The sequence below is a fragment of the Bombus impatiens genome, unplaced genomic scaffold (assembly GCF_000188095.3).
Source record: "Bombus impatiens unplaced genomic scaffold, BIMP_2.2 scf_0013, whole genome shotgun sequence".
Taxonomy (NCBI): Eukaryota; Metazoa; Arthropoda; class Insecta; order Hymenoptera; family Apidae; genus Bombus; species Bombus impatiens.
In genome coordinates this window covers 71,546-92,484 of record NT_176432.1, presented here as the reverse complement: position 1 = coordinate 92,484, position 20,939 = coordinate 71,546, and positions in this window count along the sequence as shown.

Sequence of the window (20,939 nt, the reverse complement as noted above, 5' to 3'; positions counted from 1 at the left end):
TTATTCGAAATAATTCTTCTTTAAATTGAAGATCAAATTAGGTCTTGGAATAAAATAATCTGGGATTTAGGTACGCGTCATTTCATAATGGTAAATTATTTTCTCAAAACAATTAAGCTGGAAGCTATATATGTAGTGAGATCGTAAGCTTATGCGGTTGAAGACCGAACATATACGTAAGTTATGGCATGTTAGGGGAGATAAGGAGCTCGAGCTTTGTTCAGGGCCGTACCGTATCAACTCAGAACTGCAACTTTCTTTAAAGTAGGTACGTCGGCGCGGCACAGCGGTAAATAATTTTCTGGCAACCCTGGTCACGGGGTGCGCACGGCCCTGAGTGCGGCTAGATCAATCGATATAACCGTTTAATGCTTTAATTGATTTCCTCATTACATACATATATCGCTTTCAGCTACGATACTTTTGTTCCTTCTACCTGAATCGGTTATCGTCTGATAGAATAAAAGGAAAAAATATGTACTATAGTTTTATGTTATTGTATTATATATATAATTATTACATACTACCTACGTACATACCCAGTGTGACTATGGTTTTTAATACTCATTCGTTGGATTAACACAATATTAAAATGAATAAATGTTTTGCAACCAAAACAGTTCCTACACATCACGTTTTTACATCCTATCTTCATATCTTTAGGATAAAATCTATTACAATATAAAACATATATATCTATTTATATATATAATTACTACTTATCAAGTATCGGATACATATCAAGTTTTTATTAATTTATTATACTACACTCTCTATTAAAATTTAGAACGATTAAAGATATCTATAATTTCTATAGTCATAATTTTTTCAAAAAGTTGTACATATCTAGTATTAACTTAGTAATTATGAATTGACTGCATGTTTTCTTAATTTTATGCAAATTAAACTATCAATGTAAAGCAATAAACAGTGTTCTATTAAAAAATATATTATTTACAAATACATATAACATATTTTCAGTATAATTTACGTTTGTAATACAGTTACTTCACCAAATAGATATAATTCACTAAGTAGCATATGTTTATTCAATTCAACTTCTTTTTATCTGAATTCTACGTGTCTCTATTGTGATTCAATATGTACGCATATGTAACTACAATGAGTAAATGTTTTTCACTTGTGATTTTTCTTTAAGTAAGGAACGTGTGTGTAATTTCATTCTGTGTGTGCGCAATGATTCTTTTTAGTCAAAAACGTGGTTATGTGTAATCATTTCAGAGCGAGAACCAAGAACACGTTCGAAATCGTAGAGCAGCCTGATACAATGTCACTGACACAGCTGAATGCGAGATACGCATAAATTGTGAGTAAGCATTCTTTTTGCAATTATCTCTTCCATTTTACGATTAAAGCAGTAATTAAATCAAGTCATTTTTGAAATTTAACACCTGTGTTGTAACTTTCTCCTATGAAAACGGTTCTTCATTTGTCGCTTGTATTTGTATTGCAATACTTTATTGTAATTTTTTACTTTATAGCAAGGCGAATTTTTCATCTAAGTTTCATCTCTAATATCTTATTCTAGGGATCAAAATTTTATTTCGTAAAGTACAACAAAAATCCTCAACCACATCCTCAAACATTTCAATTTTGCAACTTATAAAGAAGCCTTGTAATTAAAATTTCGTTTCATTTTAAATAAGCGCTATAAAACAGTTGTGTTATTAAGATCTTCTTGAATTTATTATTTTTACGATCTTTTTTATTTTAATTATATTAGGAAAATTTTGTCAAAAAGTTTCATAGCTGTTGCAAATATTGCAGATAAGTTATATTCTCAATTAAATAAATCGACTTAGGTAATCGTATTTCTTGTACAATTAATTTATTTGATTTTATTAGATCGTTTAAACATAATCTTTATTGTAGCTATTACAACATATTAACATATCTGAGAGAATATTTACTAATATTGTAGTATTGAGGAAAAACCGTTGGGGAAATTTCGATGAACTACAGGTAGAAAACAATAAAAGTGCTGACAAGCCTGGAAGGATGGGAAATCCTGATGGGCCATATGCTAACTAGTGGGCGATATGCTAAGTAACTAGTCACTAGTCACTAGTCACTAGTTAATAATCAATAGTCACTAGTCAATAGTTACTAGTCAATAGTTACTAGTCAATAGTCAATAGTCAATAATCAATAGTCAATAGTCAATAGTTGTAGTTAGAGTTACGACTAAGTTGTGACTAGTTGTAGTTGCGAGGAAGCTGCGAGTAGTTGTGGGTCAATCGTTCTTCATGAATTATGAATTGTTAGTTGTAAGTTGTAAGTTGTTTTGCGAACTAAGAATTTAGTTGTCTTTAGTTATATCACATTACTACATTAAATTCTAATTAAATAGTTATAGTTCTCTGTTTCAATCGCAATAAATAAATCTATATAATAAATAAAGACCACTATAGTCCTGATATCTATAATATTTTCAACGTATTTTTAATATGCTACTTTTGTTGAGAATTTAATATTATCCTCAGTTTACGATACGGACACATTTACTATTTTTTGGGAAGTAGGAGTTTTTCAGATTGCACATTATAAAGTTTGCAATTTGGACCACGTCGACAAGTTAATTAGCATCTTAAGCGCTTGACGGGTCCACTCAACAGCAAGCGACATGTCATAAACTTCGATACCAGATGAGATAGACCACCGCCAATGGAACGTTACGCTATGCACCCTTGATCAGGTATGCACAAGACGCATCACGTGTGAGACGCCTATGAGTACAAGCATATTCAACACACTTTCGCTTACGCTTCTTACTCTTATGTTTATACTAAATACTTTAAATAAACATACAAATCACAAGCATACTAGAAAAACAGTTGCAACTTGACGATCAGTCAAGTTGAGAGATCGTAAAAACTTCATTTCACTCTTATGAGAATTTAACACATCGAACCGGATAACATTCATTTTGACGTAAATTACTAATTTTAGAAACTACGAAGGTAATTATTCGTTTACTTTCTTTTGTTGTTTTTTTTTACTAAGGAAGTATTCATTTCTCATACTTGATGCAATTCCAAATTTGTATATAGTTACTTACTCTGATTGGAAACATGTTATTTAAAATACGAAATGAAATAGTGTATATTGTAAGATAACGTGTATGATTCAGTAGCTGATTCTACTTTGAAAAGTTTACATAACATGGGATAAACAAATTTGTAAAAACACTAATTATAAGGTAGCACATACTTGTTACCAGCGAAATTAATTGCAATCTGAATTGTAATGGCACGAAATGAAAGTATACTTATTATTTCTTTAACGATAATTTATTTTGGAAAAATATTTAACAAGGTAGTTATCTGCAATTCAGTGTTGCAATATTGATAATCAAGAGAAGTTAAAATTATTCTCTAACTTCAAGTTACATATCAAAGTGAAAAATTACAAAAGCATACACTAGTTCAAGATAAAGGAATCAAAATGGGTGTATTAATTATTATCTTCTACTAAAATAAAAAGGCTTAATCGACAAAGGAACGATACTGAAATGATTACTTAAGATTTAAATAATTAATTGCGAAGGAGTTTAAAATTGAAGTTAATTCATTTGTTCCTTAGGTCATTTACGACCAAATCGTATTTTTCTATTAGAAAATCTTTTAAATTTGAGAAAAATAAGAAATAATACTAAAGATGTCTCACAGTTTTTAAATGTTAAAACTCCTTTTCCAGTTGTAACGAAAGCAATGTCGAGATATTGAAAAATAAAAATTACTGTAGGGTTAAATTTTTTAATCTATAGATTAACATTTTAGGATTTTACTATTTTACTAGAACTATGATAATTCTTCCACAGAAACTGTTCACGTGCTTATCTATGACTATGCTTATATATACGTTTTGAAATACATACATTTATGTATATAGGTAAATGTTGTGTAATCACTTCAAAGTACGTAATGATAATTCGTTATCTACTTGTGTCCACTTTTTTATTTCTTTCTCCATTTAAGAACATTTCTAAACATTCGATTAGTCATCAAAGGATGTTAAGATTATCTTGAAGGACGAATTAACAAAGATAAGGATACGGATTAGTAACTTATCTTAGTTCACTCGTATACTCAATAATAACTAACATTAACTGGCAGAAAAAGAAAGAGATGGTATTCCATTGGGGGTAGCCATCCACATGTTATATTGCTATATCACTAAGCTATAATATTTTACTAAATGTCCTACTGGATAAATTGTAAAATGTAAATAAATAAATAATAAAAAAAAAGAAAAAGAAATATAAAATTATATGAAGTTATTATAATTATGTATACTTAGGTAACTATTAAAATTCACTTCTCTTTCTAAACCGAGTATTTCTTCTCATAAAATACTCGTCGTGAAGCGTGTAAAAAATGAACCTGATATTTTATAAATAACGTTAGCAAAAACTTATCTTTATCTTTGTATCTTTTTTCCTTTTAATATAATAATATCGGTCGTTTACGTTGATTGTATGGTTCACCGAGTGTGAATTAAGCACGTGCTTTTCTGACGCAATTTTTATATCACATGAAAGATATTTATGAGGCAATGAATCGTTACAAAAATAACCAATTTAAATAATTCTCATAGGTATGCTTTAATGTTTAATTATCAGTTTTTAGTATAATCGTTAATGCGCGCATTTTCATGTACAATACTTTTAGGAAATATACAGGTGCAAAAATATACTTGATATTAGAAATATAATATTCATTATACGAATAATACTAAATAGGTGAAGCAAGGCTCTGTTTTTTATTCCTTTAATTGTATTTGTAAAAATATAAATCGCCGTAATTCGTAAAAATGCATAAACATCAGTAGTTTACTAATCATCATAGGCATGCAAAAATATTGTTCACATATCGTAAGTATCGCTCACTCTGTTATAATTCATCACGATATTGTTAACTTTATTTTCTCACATTATATTTCATGTATATGTTGCGTCACATTATTTATTATTTATGGTTATTAATGGTAGAATGTAGAGTTTTGACGAAGATTAAAAAATCGTACATTCGCATGTTTTGTAACTACAAATATTAGTGAAAAGTGTGTAAACAAGATATGGAAACGTAATATCTATCTGTCGTTGTCAGTTGTACGTTTACTAGGAATTTAAAATAGGAAGAAAGTCATAATTTTATTCAGAGAATTTGGATAAATGTAGATTATTGCTGCTTCTCGATAAAGACAATTACGTATATTTATCCTTATGATCCAAGTTAATATCTATCTATGTAAATCTATATTTTAAATTACTTATATTGCCCCTTTATTTACAAATTAATATTTTCAAGGATAATTGACGATACTAACTGTTCGCCGAATGGATTTATTCTCATATTTCTCTCTTTAATGTTTGCTAAATACTTGTCTAAAGTATTCAAACCCCATTACTCCAAAGCTGCCGCGGACGTTACTGAATACCTGCACACTCCCTTCCAAATGTCCCCTCCTATTGAACCCTTCACTTCTGCAGAGATTATAGAATCAATCACTCGCCTAAATCCCAAGAAAGCAGCAGGGCACGACCTAATAGGCAATAAAGCAATCAAGGAACTTCCCATAAAAGGGATTGCACTCATCACATTGATTTTTAACGCTATTCTTCGCCTTAAACACTTTCCTAAGGCCTGGAAAATCTCACTAATTACCCTCATCCCTAAACCCGGTAAATCGATATACGAAACCAGCTCCTATCGCTCAATCAGTCTTTTACCTACCCTGTCTAAACTATTCGAGAAGATGCCACGAATCGACTCATTCCACTCCTAGAGAACTTGAAAACACTCCCAGATCACCAATTCGGCTTCCGAAAACAACATTCAACAGTAAAACAAATTCATCGCATAACCCATACGATCAGCCACACCCTTGAAAAGAAAAAATATTGCTCAGCGGTTTTCCTAGACATCCAACAGGCATTCGACAAAGTATGGCATGAAGGGCTACTATACAAGCTTAAAAAGATCCTACCTCACCCCTACTACTCCATCCTAAAATCCTACCTAACCGATAGACAATTCATGGTTAAATGCCTAGACGCACTAGGCAATATTCCCAACATTCCCTATAGAATCCAGCATACCCCAAGATAGTGTCCTCGGACCCCTACTGTACTCCATCTACACTGTCGACTTATCTATATCAAACGAGATAACAATAGCGACATTTGTAGACGACACAGCGCTATTAGCTACCCACGCAGACCCGGTAATAGCTTCATCCACTCTCCAGCGATGTCTCGTCTCCATGGAAAAGTGGTTTCATAAATGGGGCTTCAAAATTAACGAAAAAAAATCCTCACATGTAACCTTCACTCTCCGAAAACAAACCTGCCCCCAGGTCAGCATTAACAACACAATAATTCCTAGTAAGGACTCAGTCAGATACCTGGGCATGACCCTGGACAGGAGGCTAACTTGGAAAAATCACATCACAGACAAAACAAAGCAACTCAAGAAATTCTATTGGCTCACTGGCCGACGCTCCAACCTAAGCACACAGAACAAAATTAGCCTCTACAAGACCGTAATAAAACCTGTCTGGACCTACGGAATCCAACTATGGGGAACAGCAAGTAACTCCAACATTGAAATACTTCATCGCTTCCAATCGAAAACGCTAAGATCCCTAATTGATGCACCTTGGTATGTTACCAACGAAACAATACACCGCGACCTCAAGATACCTACAGTCAAAGAGGAAATAGCAAAATATAGCGACAGATATAGCAAAAGAGTCAACAAACACCGAAATCTCCTAATCACTGGACTACTTGATATGATGGACCAGATTCGCAGGCTGAAGAGGCACTATCCGCTAGACCTAAACGACAGATTCAACTAGTTATTTAAATTAAGTAACATCTACTTATTTACAACACTTACGTACAAATTATATTTATCTATAACAAGTATTAACTTATTATAAATAATTAGCCATGTTACTGCGCCACGCCAGAAAAATTACTGAAAATTCTCAACGCGAGAATTGATTGTAATTTTAATAAATAATAAAAGAAAAAAAATATTTCCCTCTTTAAGATAGCTTTGGCTTTAAATTCCAAAGACAAGAAACTTAATTGAATTATCTCATTATAATTATTGTTTAATTTCCACTGTTTTACGATGTAGATAGTTGGCTACTTTAATATTGAGAAATATTTGTTTGATTACTTACTATATTTAGACTTAAACGAATTAAAAAATAAAATATGATAATGTTTTCTTAGCCTGCGGATCTGGTCCGACGTATTAAGTGATTTAGTAATTAGGGGTTTCGATGTTTGTTAACTCTTTTGATATATCTATTACTACATTTTGTTATTTCTTCTTTGACTGTGGGTATCTTGAGGTCGCGATGTATTGCTTCGCTGGTAATATACCAGGGTGCATCTATTAGGGATCTTAGTGTTTTCGATTGGAAGCGTTAAAGTATTTGAATGTTGTAATTACTTGCTGTACCACATAGTTGGATTTCATAGGTCCAGACAGGTTTTATCACGGTCTTATAGAGGGTAATTTTGCTCTGCATGCTTAGGTTGGAACGTCGGCCAATGAGTCAGTAGAATTTTTTAAGTTTAGCCTTGAGTTGCTTCGATTTGTCTGTGATGTGTTGTTTCCATGTTAATCTCCTGTCCAGAGTCATGCTCAAGTATATGACCGTATCCTTGTTAGGAATTGTTATGTTGTTAATGGTTATGGTTGAGGGCTGGTTACATACATTTTGATAAAATATTACAATTCTAGATATTTCTCATTTTGAAATTTATTTTCCACGGAATAATTTTATATCTTTGATTAATTATTAATAATTAAATAAATAATTAATAGTTTGAATATTACTTTATGGAGTTACATATATCATATTCAATTATCTATAGATAATTAAGTGGTTTAATTTCTAGTGGACTATCTTATCTTGATATGATATTTTAACATATTTTGGTATAATAATATATTTTATATACAACTTTATCAGTTTAAATTTGCTTTATTAGGAGCTTTTTCTGTAACTAACTGGTATTAATTTAATCAATTCTAATTAAATACAGTATTGAAAGCAAAAGTGAGTCAAAAAGAAAAAAAGAATTTATAGTTTTTTAACATTGATCGTTATTTATATTTGCACATTTGAAGGATCTGGAAATGTATAAAAATATGTCGGAAATGGAAGGACATCGGGACCTTTCTTTAGAATGTTCGGAAAAACCCAATACCCCAATCCAGATGTTTACGACAACGACCTTTAAGCAATAAACGAAGAAATAGTTATGCGGGCACTTAAGGTTTATGACGATGGGTTTGGGCTCGAGCCCACCTCGAGGTGACATAAGGAGTCACCGAACGGGAAGGACGTGTAATAACGGAAGTAGAAAATAGTTGTGCAGCTCTCCTCAAAAACAGAGATTGACCCAAGGAGTGGGAAAGGACTATATAAGGGCAGTTTCATTTGGATTACGAATTAGTTAGTTAGTTAGTTAGTTAGCTAGCTTGTTAGTTAGTTAGTTAGTTAGTTAGTTAGTTAGTTAGTTAATTAGTTAGTTAGTCGTTGGACGAATTGCTGATTGAGTTATCGAGAGAGTTATCCGAATCGTGTATTATGTTGGCATTCGTCATCCCGTGCACCGTGGATTCGTTGTCATCGGCATCTCGACCATTCTATCGCCGCTATTACTTGTAGCCACTTGTAGTACTCACATTTGTACCGGTAAACATCGGTTATATCCGCGATGGTAAATTTGAGTAAAGGTTCATCGAACGCCCAAAATTCCAACCTTAATCCGACAAATACAAATGATTTTGTGAAAGTTCAAAAAATTTTTTTAGAAATACAATGAAAATAATATAATAATTGCATTACGTTTAATTATATAAATTGGCAAATATAAAATAAAAAATAGGAGTAGAATTTGAACTACGCATGTATTTTAACGTCAGCTCGGATAGTTAAATATTATAAGGGATAATAATCACATGAAATTTTTTTCTTACTAAGAACATTAACTTTTTTGCATTCGTATATTATTGTAGAAGATCATATAAAAAAACATATATTATACGAATCATATATGTATGCACATACGAAATGTATATATATGTATGTATCTATATCTATACGAAACTGTGGACTGTAGTACATTAGTACGTAAAAATACTCTAACATAATGATTTTATTTGATTTCATCATTCTTGAAACTCTGTGACAAATCCATGAAATATTCTCCTTAGTGAAATAAAATAAAAATGGTAATAATCTTATTTCTCATGTAATGCAATGTGATTCATCCGTTACGTTATGTGTAATGATGCAATCAACGTGGTTTGAGCGGTCATTCATTTAAACTGATTTAAAACGGTTGTAGTTTTATTTTATATTTTATTTTTTATTATATATTTATTTTTTATTATATGTTTAATTTTATATTAACTAATATATACGATCATAACATTATTATTAAAACACTATTGTATTATTTGCAAGAATAACATTTGAGGGAAATGAATAAATTTATACACTTGTCAGTTAATTCCAGAAGTAATTTCAAAGCTTATTTTTACTGATACACTTATAAATATGTATGTACATATCGTAAAAGGGAGAAATATCTGTCTAAATTCATCATTGTTATACTTTTTTTTTATTTATACACTAATAGATGCGTTAATTAAAAACACATCAATACTTAGTCATTCAACGTCACCGGTATCATGACGCTATCGACTGACAATAAAATTATGTCAAGTCACGATTGAGATTACAACCATTTGTGATATTATTACTCATGTTCACTTCAATGTTGCCATATACCCCGATCTCACATTCTGTTCAGTATTTCCTGTGAAACTATCATTTTTTTTTATTGTTGAGATTAGTTACACGAAAAGAAAAGAAATATTTTATGTTGTTAATTTTAAGAGTGATAGTAAGATGTTTCTGTTTTATATGTTTGATATATAATAATTATGCAATATTGATACTTGAAGTAATAATAGTGATAATGGTGATTGAAATTTTATTGTGCAATTCTAGTATGCGAATAATGACAAATGCTAGCGATTGCAAGAATTGCATCTAACTATAATTTATTATTTTACATTCATAAAAATTGCAAATTTTTGTTATGCAAAATAATATGTAATGTTTTACTGTGTGTGCGTGTAACTTTTTTTTTTAATGAAATTAATCATGTATTTGTGAAAAATTGAAGGTGCTCGTCATAATAATTATAAACTAGTTTCGGAAAATAATCTGTTATTATTATTATTATTATTATTAATATCATCTTATAAGAGTCAAATATCAAATAAATGAAAAAATAAATATATAAAATTTACAAATCTTCACTACAACACAACTATCACTAAATTCGATTTTGAAGAAGCAGATTATTCCATAAAACAAACTATTAGGAAAGAAATTTAATTTTTGAAAATGTGCACTTTGCGTATGTGTATGCATTACATTAATTTTATATTACATTATGCATTATAATATTTAAGAAGTATGAAAGATTATTTATAATGTTTTAGAAACAATTTATATGATTCTTTTACATTTTACTTTACCTTACTTTCTACCTTATACATTTCATTGAACATTTTTTATCGGAATTTTTTTATTGAAATTTGAAATTTTCTCTAGCAATTATCATCGCAAATTTGCTTATTCATCCATTCATTAAACTCAATTATTGCATTATATTTGTTTTTTGTATCGAGGGTTATGCCTATTACATTTATCTTGTATATGTACCAGCTTGTTAAATTCTTTTACTATCTTAGTTTATTCTTTGAAGCTAAATCTTGCTCCCCTACTTATCTAATAATAAGTATGTACATTGATCTATATCTTATTGTTGGTTTATCACATAAGTTAGTATACAAGGTGAATCACCTAAGAATTTAAGTTGAAATATTAGTCCCATCGGTAAATATTTCAAGTAAAAGTTGAAGGGTTTTAAAGGGCGTGTATTTTAATGTCGTTAGCTTTTCTGTAGGTGGTCGCGTAAAGGTCACGCGAAGGTCAACATTTTTCAAATGAAATCATATATCTTTTTAGTACAATTACAGGAAAACTAATTATATCAAAACATGGCCCCCTTGAAGCCATTCAACATTTATCTGAAACCTTTTCCGATACAATTAATAGTATCAAAGATATTTCAGCTTAAACTCTTAGGTGACTCAGCCTATATATCAATCTTTTGTGCTTCTCTATTCCTCCATGCAGAAAGCGCTCAACTTCATGCTTTCCTTTATGAAGCTTGTCAGTTCCCATATTTGTTTTTCAGTTGTGTTGTCGTCACTATTTCCAATCATTCCTTATTTCTCAGTGTGGTTGGTCCGGATTCTGTATATACTGTGCAGTCGCTTAGTATGTGTTTTCCATTTACCACGTTCTATTTCTCCGATGTCGCATAGTTGACACGGTCGATTTTCTTTTATTTTACATTTCGTTCCTTGTCCTATCGTTGTTGTTCAACTTAACTTGCCAACTAATTTCACCTGTGCAGCAATTCCTTCTGTCGACTGGGGTGTACTTAAGATTAAGTAGTTTCTTGCTTTCATTATTGTTACGCTCGTGATTCTTCCGTACGTCCCGCTGTAGTGGAGTTTGTTGTTTTGTTTTGTCCTCTTCTTATAGATCTTTCTATATGATGAGTATATATAGTGCATTGGCATTTCCATATCCGATTTGCTGTAGTTTACATCGCAGCTGGGTGTTTCAGTTTCTCTTTTCGTGCTTTTTGCCCCATTATTTCAGTTTTTGGCAACATTTGTCTCTGTTATATTTGATTATTCTTACATTATATAAAATAGAAATTAACGCTGATTATTTAATCGCTCATTCACAAATTATATTTTGATCTTTTAGTGCAAATAATGATGTTTTCTTTGCTCATTTTTCGACTGTTAGGCATTCCTGCTGTTGTTCTTATAAATTACGAAAATAATACGAAAAATTGTAAATATAATTTTTAGCCATTTGAATGTCTAAAAAAAACCATACGATAAGTTTATCTAAGTTTAGCATTCTTAAATGGCAACTTCCTCTTCAATTTTTGATGACTTAAATGTTCCATTAACTGATAAATATTCATGATTAATAACATGGATATGATAATTATTTGGTTTCGAAGAGAAATTTGTTTCTTCGGTTTTTAAAAAAATAGTGTGTCTCTGACGGGAATTTCTTACTTTAGATCTAAATGGATCCGTTTTCGGTATGTTTCTGAGTTTTCTAATAATTTGTAAATTGCTTTAAAGCTCCGAAGCAGAATACTTCATGTTCTTTCATATTATAATCGTTTGCCTGTAATACAATCCTTTCCACAGTTCATATCGAAATTTTCGAAAAATATAATAATGAAATTTATGATATAATATATAATAATAACGATATAAACACAATATTATTTATGTTTAATAATACTCTGAGTATCAATTGTCAATTTAAAGATTTAGTTTTTAATCGAATTCGTAATGGTAACCGCAGTATTTTTATATTTTCAAATGGAAATCCAATTTCCGATAAAATACGGGATTTAAAACGACCTTAGTAAGCTAATGCATGTACTACGGAGAGAAAGTTATGGTATTTCATTCTACGCAAGGTGAGCTACTAGTATAAAGTGTGGTAAGATGTTTTCTTCGAAAAGGCTTACTTTTCTTTCTTTTTTTATTTTAATTAAATGGATTGGATTGATCCTTTTAGTACCGAACAATGATATATCATTGCATTATTCTATTTTACTTCTTCTTATTGTTTTATTCTTACTATTTCTATTGCGAGAGAACTTTATCTCAAAATTGAATCTCTCTGTAGAAGCTCTGTGGGAGATATTCCACAAATTATCGAGACTGTGTATACGCCGGTGTCATAGAACAAAAATTCGGCTTCGGAGATTTGGTTGAGACCGTAATCACAGATTTTAGATAACACTGTTTAAAACAGAATATCTCCTTATGTTTCATAAAATAATCTTGCTTCGATAAGGTGAGAGTAAAATTTTTGGTGGGCCTGTGCATAGACCATGTACAATTTGTAATCTGTGCAATATTAGGATTATACTGTGTATGCATTAGTAACCATCAATGCTGAGTAAATTATTTGCATGAATAATAATAATAAGTAAATATTACACATTTTCAATAGCTGGATAGCTATAAATGCTTATAATAGTATTAGAATGTTATTTCCTGTTTCGGAGCAAGTAATCTTCCTGACGCTTACTGCGCATCATGGGATTGTCATTTAGTTTTGTGTCTTGATATTAGAGATTTTGTTATAAATAATTGAGAATACATTATTTATGCTTTGTATTGTTCTACATCAAATTATGACCAAACGATGATTCTCCTTATTTGCAAATACTGTTTATAAAAGAAAACTGATTTTTCCATTTTTCCTAATGGTTTTGAATAAGTATTATTATTATGATCTTCAACAAATATTGAAATACAATTGGTATTAATTTATTCTTCCTTTATTGCGTAATACGTTCCTTTTTGATTTTTGTAAATATCATTCTTACTTTTTTTAATGATATTTTTCTCAATCCTTGCCAAATTATATCAAATTGGTTTGGTATTCTCCGTTCAGGTACAATTCTTTCGGTCGACACTAGAAGGGTTAATCATTCAGGTGGAACAAATTTCAGATGGACAAATTTCACATCAGGTTTTTGTGACTTGAATGTCAGTTACTTGATTTGATAATACCATATTTATTTGAAATATCTTCTTGTTTATTCCATATTGTTAAAAAACTATTTTCTATTTTCTTGAAAGGAAAGAGACGAGACGTTGAAATATGGTGAAAATAAACATATCGTTGAGTAAGAACTATTTCATTATATGTTCATAACGGAATGGAATGTACAATATTGCATGCGAATATCTGTTTTGTCCTTTTAAAATTTATGCAATTAATAAATATTCATTTTTCTTACAAATGCATAACAAGTAATTAAATATTCGTCTCATTTACACGTGTATGTAGCAACATAAAGGAGAAAAACTGAGCATATGGAATTTTTAAGTAAATAATGTTTTATTGTACGTTTGTACGTTTACATATTAACGCTAGGTTACCATCATTATTTCTGTTAATAAAAATGTTTTCCATCTGTTTAATTTAGCTCAATACTATACGTACATATAGGGATTCTTCGAAATCATGGTACAAGCGGTCGATTCGTAGTTCTACATGCAAAAATTAATCGAAACAAAAAAATTATAATTTTTCTTTAAGGCTTCGTTTTCAAGAAAAATGAGTTTTAAGATGCGTCAGGTGACCGTGTATTAGTTTCGAGATATCCGACCTCTTTATCTGCACGTGCTGATAATAATTTAATTAGAGCTATATATGCAGCATCGTGGTCAATATTTTGAATAATTTTTACGTTAATAAAACGATTTTTAAAAAGAGAAACTCTCACCTCTATTTATGAAACCATTGTCAGTGCGGAGGCCGCGGAAATAAGATAACAGTAATATAGTAGGAAGCAAACGTGAAATTATCTATGTTTATAAATATAAACAGAAGCAGAAAAAGAAGTCGGATATCTTGAAACTTACAACTAATACACGTGCAGTAGGCGGATCTTCGAAGAACCAAGCCTTAAACGAAAGAATGTTAGTCTTTCTTTTCTACTTACATTTGCATGTAGAATGACAACCCGACTGCTTGTATCATGATTTCGGAGACACGCTGTATGTACATACATATATAATCACACAGATATCCTACCACAGATATAAAGCGCATTTTTCTTTATCAACATCTTTTGATGAGCGTTTAAAGGTATAAAAACGAAATTTATTTTTGTCTTTTAATGTTTTCCCTGATTTTCGTCTGCATATCTACAAATAATTCTGGCAGTGAGTATTTCTTTATAATTCTAATAATTTCATATTTTAATATTTATTTATTTATAGTTCTACTAAACTATTAGAAATCTCATTAAATTACTATGATTCTCGTAAATTGTTAGATCTGATAAGAACTATTTGATCATTGACAGTTAGCTACCGATTAAGAATTGGAATACTTAGCATTAGTTCGTTTCAAAAATGTCTATTTCAATGGGTGAGAATGTATTTCATATGCAGATATTTGGCCAACAGACTATTTCCTCGATGAGATTTGTATGATGTCTCAAAATACTATACATTTTGTCAAGTATCGAGTATTTTGTTAGTAAAATATACTTTTTATGTATTCTCTTGGAAATTTAACGGGAACAATATAAAAAAGATCGTTTTTATTCATTGAGAACTAAATGTGTACACGTTAACATAAGATAGCCGTATCTTACTTTAAAATTTGAACGATACCAAACGCTTTGTTGAATGGCTTGCTGACTTCTCAACTAGACCGATATACTACTTACTGTACCCAATATTGTGAATGGCGCTCTGTTCTTTGCGTATTTTTGAATGGCACTTTGCCATTGAGAATGGTAGTTCTTAGAAATATATATACGTAGTATTATTTTTTTGTACTTTATAATATTTATCATATTTATTATACTGTTACATTGTAATTCATAGCAACTGCATGACTTAATACGATTTGATTAAGGATAAAAAAGAAAATAATAATATGTTATAATATGTGTAATAGTAATATGTTTTAGTTATTGTTTGTAGAATCATATTTTAATTTTTAGCAACAATTAGAATAGAATATAGGCGTGTTTTTAAAAAATACAAGAATATTTAATCTATTTTAACACATTATCTAGTAGCATTTTTTGTTGTTGTGCAATAAAATAAAATACTAAAAATTATATGCGTAGATAGATCACTTACAATTAGTATACAGATAGATTAAGAAATAAATAAATTGTGATAGAAAATAAAATATTTTATATTTTATAAAAATATTAATGAACGAGAAATGACTTACAAAAGGTATAAATTTATTGTCACTAATTAAAGTTATTATAATTTTTATAAACCTAATATATGAATTCAAAATAATCGATAAGTACTTGCTTCGTAAGCTTGAATTGATATTTCTTTACGAACGAATATTTTGTGCATGTTCTAAATTTGTTACATAATATATTCACATCGTGATAACGCAGAATAAAATACTTGAGCATTTTGGAATGCACGATGAAATTGTACAAATACGAAAGAATTATGAACAACCAAAATGTTTGAAGTTTAGAAGCATAACATCTGATTGTGCACGTTTTAAGCTGTTATACTGCAAGAGATTTGTATTTTACGATATTGACAATACAAGTAGTTTTATCACTTTGCTATCACGATCAGAATAAACATTGTTACGTTTCATGTCATGTAGAAGAAAGGAATTGTTTTAACAAGTTGTATATAACTTTGTCTTACTAATTACAATTTCTATAGGTATATAGTTTTGTTTTCATTGAATCGGTCATTAAATAATATTTAATTCGAATTATCTTATTTGCCAAAAAGCAATTGTTATATATTGTTATATATGTTTGATGAGACAATTTGTTCGAAATACCAAGAATTAATACAAAATTGAAGGGTTTATGTTTATATGAAAGTCAAGAATGTATTTTAAGCAATCTCAGAATACAAAATTACTGGTACGTGAAACAGATTGATGTGCGTAATGAGTTAAAGACCTTGTTCATTCAAAACGTTAACCTTCTTTTTAGAAATGCGAGTACAGCCAGCATGGATAGGGTAGAGTGCTATAATTTTGAACTGCAATTGCAAAAAATTCCTCTGTTTTTTATATATATTTTTGCTTTTACCATAAATTCTAATAAAATGTTGTTTAGTTCTGGATACAAGACAAATTGTGTATAAATCATCATTTATAAAATCGAATGCTATCATCCAAGTAGCAAAAATAAATTACACAATTCTGTATAAACTTCTATTCTTTATATGTTCATCAAAAATTTGCAGATGTTATTTTCATCGTCACACGATTCATATTATATGAACATAATTAAATACAAAATCAAACCTAAACAGATTGTTTCAGTCGCTAGACTTATTATAACGAATACGAAATTTTTGATATTTTGTATATTTTTGTATGTTATACGCAGTTGAAGAATTTTTATGCTTAAAAATTGCCCATGAATACATGAATACAAGCAGTCTATCAATCATTTAAAGTATTGCTCAACAATGCTGCTCAACCATACGTTCAATTCGCATGCGCTCGTAATTCGTATTTTATTGTCAGTTTACATAATTGGGAATTTATCGGCTGAAGTGAACTGATTGTTTCGAGTTTATCATTAATGTGTGTGATTGCTTTTTTTACAATGTTAACAAGACTTGGCATGTAATCTTAACCGTGGAAACAAAATATAAACTAATAAATCGGTTAAAAAATGATGACATTTTAACTGCATTTGTCAATATGGAGAAATAGGTCAAGGCATTGTAATACGTTATCATTTTACTATTTTTTTATTCTTACGTTTTAATTATGATTACACGAAGAACCACCAATTATTACTATCAATAAGAAGACATTAATTGGAAATAAATAAGAGTTTAGGGCGCAAGTGTCTATAAGAAATATCGTTTCTTATTTATGTATTTCGAATTTCTAAGATACAATCAAACGCTAATTCCGTGAAATTTTCAGTTAACAATTAAGAAGAGTGCAAACGAAACTGACAAAGTATAGATGGTAAATGGTCAATACTAATGTCTCAGGAAAGAATTTTATTTTTATTGTAACAATCATCAGTTGCACATATCGAAAACATTGCATAACACATTTAACATTTAACAAGTTTCAGTTTGAACTTAGTTAAACTAGTTAAATTAGGAATTATTTATTGTTAGTACCGATAGACTTTTATTTATTTCGATCACTGTAAAATGCTATAAGACATTAAAATGTTAATAGCCTTTGAAAATATAGTTTCAGAAAAAAGTAGTTAGTATATTATTCATTAATGAGTACGATGAAGTATTTACATGTTAGAATTTTCAAGGTTACATGCATATGTCGACATGGTATTATTTATGGAATAACGTAATTCATAATGATAGAATTTACAATTACTAACTAACTGTTGTTTTCTTGGTAGAAGTGTTAGACGATGTGATAAGAAATATCTATAAAATATTAGAATACAAAGCATCAAATTGTTATTCAGGGTCTTCTTGAGATTAGGAATTATACAAGCACATTGGCAAATAGAATGGAACGGAAACTATACAACTAATATATGTATTTAAGTAATTACGAATTTTCAACTTATATTCAAATATTTATGTCAATTAATTATTTGCACGATTTCTAGAATGAATGTTTAGTTATTAATTGGAATGAATTTTCTGACTGTAAAATTTGAAAGCTTCACGCAATAAAACTTTATTATTATTAATTAAACTGCAAACTGCAATGCCCATAAAATACTATTTTAGGTTTTACGTGGAGAGTGTCATTCTTACGCGATTATACAAGACTTTTCGCAATATGTATTTTGTAAGTGCTCTTGTAAAATGTAATTAAATGAGAAAGATATGAGTTAATCAGCAAAATGTCTATAAGTTGCTATTATATACTATTTGAAAGTATATAATAAATAATTTCGTATTATTAGCCACAAAAATATGTAAATGAATGAAGATTATATAAAAAATTCTTACGTAAAACTGTAAAATTTCTGACTCTCTTAGCCAATAAAATGTACCATTATAAATAAAATTCTTGATAAATTTCATATATGCAAAATAATTCAATGGATAGTTATGAATATATTATATATTATATTGCATCATATTGCATTGTATTGCGTTGTATTGTATTGCAACGAGCAAATGAAATACAAAATTTAAATAAACAGTTATTTTAAATATAAGCTAACGGTATTTCAAATATATTTCTTATATGACACAAAATAAATGTAAAAATTTGTGATAGTAATTACAAAAATTCTTATAAGTATGTGGGTGATATGGAAAAATAAAATGAAATTTTGAATAGAAGGTCAATCTAAATGTTAAGTACCAATGACATTAGAATTTTAAATAAAACTTGGTTGTAACTACTGGAGTCCTTGAATTTTCATATTCCGATTTTACACTTGTTTCAACAAGCGCAAGTCGTACAATGTTTAAGAACAGTTCTTTAACATAAAATTGAAACGAAAATGCATGAGTGTTAATAATATTTGTGAAACTTAAGAGATTCTTTAACAACAGAAAAACATACTTGAGTTATAAAAAGAAGGTAAAGAATGCAGCATGATCAAAACACTATATTGTTTCCTTCAATAGAGTAAATTAACCGATTAACGAGTCGTCATTGACGACTCGTCAAACAAATCGTACACTGTATAACGTACGTATACTGTACATTGTATGATGCTGCACGAAGATATTTGAATACCAACCGTAAAATATTTTTATGTGTATACTGTACGCGTCAGATAAATTCCGAAATTTGATCAATACTGTAATAAAATACGATTATCGTGATTACATCGGTCAAATTTGAAACCAATATAAGAATTTATACACATGGAAGTTATAAGATGTTTTAACCTTTCAAATGCAGGTGCATTTTGACAAATTGTTTCTTTGCAGCGCAAAAAAATGACAAAGCAAAATACAACACTATTACCAATAAAATACATGCCAATAATTTCATTTTGAGTTTTCAATTTTCTTATTTTGAGATATAAGCTTCTACGAACTTTCACACATAAATACATACGCTAGCTAACACATGTATTATATATTATATTATTATATTTATTCTATCTATGCTTTTCGGCTTCGGATGACTTCCGGTTACATCCTCATTTTATGTCTTTACCTACATTCTATCTGAGAGTTCTACAAACTAATTGTTTTATACAGTCGAAGTTCAGTAACTTGAACCTCAAGGAAAGAACTAAAATCTTCAAGTCATAGAGGTTTCGACTCATCACAATTTCCGAGTAAATGAAGTTTAATGAACAAAAATTTGATATATAGAAACTTTGTACGAAGGCATAATTACATTCATCTTTTCAGAAAATGTTGCTATTTTAAGCTTCATTTTAGAACTTATTTTACTCAACGTACATAAATGTAAAAGTTATAGACGTGAGAAATGATGGCAATTACGCGTTAGAGTGAAGCAAAAAGGTTAGTTTGCATGTATATGCACATGATCGAAGGACAAAGAAGTAGAGATACAGCTTGTGTCATTTGAGGCAACCATGACAATTAAGAGAAAGGAGACAATATCGAATGATTCGTTTTTCACATGTTGTGACTAAAGGTAGCGTACAAAATCACTGGCAATGATTTAACAGAATGATCACAAAATCACGATCACGTTCAGCTTCATTCACGGCTGTGATTGTGATTCTTTTATTTTGACTGAATTTGCTCACTCTGATCGTAGTTCTCGATCTTGATTGAATTATTTCTTATAAAATTCTTTAATATATCTTGCATAAAAATATCTTTATATAATGTTAATTTGAAATTATGTTTTCTTCATATAACTTAAATTTACTTTATTCAATATTAAAAGCGAAAAGTATTTCAACTTTCTGTTCTTTATCTTATAGCAGTTTCTTAAAAAGTAAAATGTTAATGCTTCCTCTGGATTTCAAAATCGTAATATTTTTAATATAAAAATATATCATTAATATAAAATATATAGGTTATGGGATGCTTGAGAAGAACAGTTATGCTCTCTACCAATCAGTGGCGAGCACGAAAAATCACAAATCACTCTGAAAAATCATCATGATTGAAAATGAACGTGATGAAGTCATTCGTGATTAACAAGTAGCAGTTCGCGCCATCTCTACTTGTGATACACAGCGTAATTATAAATACATTTCGAGTTGCAGAAGCAGTGGCAATAGGAGTTCGACTTATAAAGATTTGGCTATTCTAAATTCGAGTTACAGAAGTGAA